At 43.4% G+C, this 3,403-nt stretch overlaps 1 protein-coding gene across 2 annotated transcripts in view; it reads right to left on the bottom strand.

The window, feature by feature from the left end:
- The window catches only part of MOK (MOK protein kinase), a 76,805-nt gene that overhangs the window by 73,041 nt on the left and 361 nt on the right, over positions 1-3,403 (bottom strand). The gene's annotated exons all lie outside the window — the stretch shown is intronic.

The following is a 3,403-nucleotide window of genomic DNA, read 5'->3' as shown; positions in this document are numbered from 1 at the left end:
GCCTCCCAAGTAGCTGGGACTACAGGTCCCCGCCACGACGCCCCGCTAATTTTTTGTATTTTTAGTGGAGACTGGGTTTCACCGTGTTAGAACCAGGATGGTCTCAATCTCCTGACCTTGTGATCCGCCCGCCTCAGCCTCCCAAAGTGCTGAAATTACAGGCCTCAGCCACCACACCGGCTTTGTTTTATTTTTTGAAACAGGGTCTTCCTTTGACATCCAGGCTGGAGAGCAGTGGTGTGATCCCAGCTCACTACAGCCTCAAATTCCTGGGTTCAAGCAATGCTCCTGCCTCAGCCTCCCGAGTACCTGGGACCACAGGTATGCACTGCCATGCTTGGCCAATTTTTTAATTCTTTAGTAGAGATAGAGTCTTGTCATGTTGCCCAGGCTGGTCTCAAACTCCTGGACTTAAGCAATCTCCTGCCTCAGCCTCCCAAAGTGCTGGGTTTATAGACATGAGCCGCCATGCCTGGCCACTTTTCTTTTTTTATAGGTATGTTTTGAAAAATTCATTAAAAAGTTGAGACAGGACCAGGCACAGTGGCTCATGCCTATAATCCAGGAGTCCAAGACCAGCCTGGGCAATGTAGGGAGACCCCCATCTCTAATAAAAAATTAAAAACCTAATCCTGGGCAGTCAGGCACTGTGGCTCATGCATGTAATTCCAGCGCTTTGGGAGGCCAAGGCGGGCAGATTGCCTGAGGTCGGGAGTTCGAGACCAACCTGGCCAGCATAGTGAAACCCATCTCTACTAAAAATACAAAACTTAGCCAGGTGTCTTGGCAGGCACCTGTAATCCCAGCTACTCAGGAAGCTGAGGCAGGAGAAGCACTTGAACCCGGGAGGTGGAGGCTGCAGTGAACTGAGATCGTACCATTGGACTCCAGCCCAAGAAACAGGGCAAGACTCCATCTCAAAAAAAAAAATAAAGAAAAGTAAGCCTGGGCTGGACAACATAGCAAAACCCCATCTCTACCAAAAAAATTAAAAAAAAAAAATTAGCCGCGTGAGGAGGCACGTGCCTGTGGTCCTAACTACTCAGGAGGCTGAGGTGGGAGGTTTGCCTGAGCTCAGGAGATGGAGGCTGCCATGAGCTGTGACTATACCACAGCACTCCAGCCTGGGCAACTGAGCAAGACTCTATCTGGAAAAAAAAAAGAAAAGAAAAAAAAGTTCAGACAGGAAAAAAGAGTGGTACTTCAACTAGACTAGATAAGGGGAAACTTTTCCAAGTAAGGATCTGACCGATGCTTTCATTTTTTCCCTTTTTATATCCCTGCCTTCCATCTGCTGAAATAGCAAATAATAATTCATTCACAGTTTGTCATGTACCAGACACTTTACATAGATGATTTCACTTAATCTTTGAAACAATGCTATGTGAGGTATTATCATCCCTGTTTAAAGATAAATGTGGCTGGGCACACTGTAATCCCAGCCTGTAATCCCAGCACTTTGGGAGGCCGAGGCAGGTGGATCACCTGAGGTCAGGAGTTCTTGACCAGCCTGACCAACATGGTGACTCCCTGTCTCTACTCAAAATACAGAAATTAGCCAGGTGTGGTGGTGTGCCTAAAATCCCAGCTACTCAGGAGGCTGAGACAGGAGAATCGCTTGAACCCAGGAGGCAGAGGTTGCAGTGAGCCAAGAGTGCACCACTACACCCCAGCCTGGATGATACAGCAAGACCCTGTCAAAAAAAAAAAAAAGAGTCTAAGAGAAAAAGAAGGTAGATAAATAAACCAAATGATCAAATCTAACTTCAGCAAAACTGCGACGAGCTGACATCACACACTCTGGAAGGGCCACACTGACAGAGACACAATGTCACCTCTCACATATTCCTGGTCAAAACATTTAAGCTGAAGCTAATCGTGAGGCAACAATCAGATAAATTCAAATTGAGAGATATTCTGCTAAACACCTGGGCTGGATTCTTTAAAGATGTCATTTGGCCTACAGAGGACAAAAATAAAAATGAAAATATCATTGTCATGAAAGACACAAAAGGCAGGGACACCATATTAAAAGAGACCAAAGAGATATGACAACAGAACGCAATTTGTGATTCTTGATTGGACTGCAGAACAAATATATACAACTCTAACAGATGTTATTGGGATAAATGGAAAGACTGAAATATGGACTGTATATTAGAGTATTGTATCATTGTTAAATGTTCTAAATGTGATGATGTAGGAGAATGTCCTTGTTCTTGGCAGGTAACTGCTGAAAGAAGTGGTGAATTATCAGTAGTCTACAACTAACTCTTGAAAGGTCCAGTGAAATTAAATACACAAATGGGAGAGAGAAAACACCAGAGCGAAAGTGAGCACACAAAAATAAGGCAAAATGGTGCATCTAAGTGAAGGACAGGTTTATAAATATTCAGTGTACTGCTCTTGCAACTTTCCTGTACATCTGAAAATTTTCAAAACAAACAGATGGGAAGAAAAAAGGAAGATAGTACAAAATATGTGCAGTATACATAGTTTGCATTGTAAGTAAAAGTGTAAAGTCTTTTGTAGACCTTTGATTCTAACTACAGTTTTGTAGTGCGTTAATGAAAAAGGTAAACGTTAAACAATATCCAACAAAAGAAAATAAAAATAAAAATGCCTTGTAAAGGGTGAATGAATTATTTTAAATGTTATGCAACGTACACTATTGACAATTAGAACACAATGCAAATTTTACATTATAACTACTCCTAACAATCTTTTCACAGCAAAGGTCTGAAGTTTTACTGCACCTCCGGTTCACAGCCATAAACAATTATATATGTACAGCAGTAATAATAAAAAAATCATTCTAGCTGGTTGCACTCGGATTATCAATAATCCACAAATCCTACCAGAGGTAAATTTTTTTACCCGTTACATTTTCTAGAATGACTACCTCATTTTCCAACTTTGAAGTAACAGCTTTTAACTAAAAGGTTGCTTCAAAATGACTATTAAAAAATGGTTCCTATAAAACACTACTGCTTGACCCAAAAAATAAAATAAAGCACACAGCCCAGCTTTCCTCTCAATTGGACACTAAACCAGTACCATGAAAAGGCAGGGAGCCACACTGTAAGCGCTCCCTGCGTTTCTGCCGAATGTTCAAGAAAAGAATGTCAGGTTCGAGCCAGCATTTAAAAAAATGAAATGAATCACACTCAACTCCCTAAACTTCGATGTAAGAACTACGCACCGGCACCAAAATATGCCTGAACGGGACTTGGGTCGGCTCTCCGAGACCCCAAAGTTCCCAACCTAGCCCCAACCCCTCGAGCTTCCCCCAGGGGCACCGGCTTCTTACAGCCGAGAGGGATTCGGGGTCCATATGCGGAGCCGCCACGGCAGAAGGCGACGACGCCCGACGACGCCCGGCCCCGCCGGCCCCACAGGCCCC

Source organism: Colobus angolensis, unplaced genomic scaffold (genome assembly GCF_000951035.1).
Source record: "Colobus angolensis palliatus isolate OR3802 unplaced genomic scaffold, Cang.pa_1.0 Scaffold32, whole genome shotgun sequence".
Taxonomy (NCBI): Eukaryota; Metazoa; Chordata; class Mammalia; order Primates; family Cercopithecidae; genus Colobus; species Colobus angolensis.
Note: the sequence above shows the minus strand (reverse complement) of the source record. Positions and strands in the feature narration are given on the sequence as shown.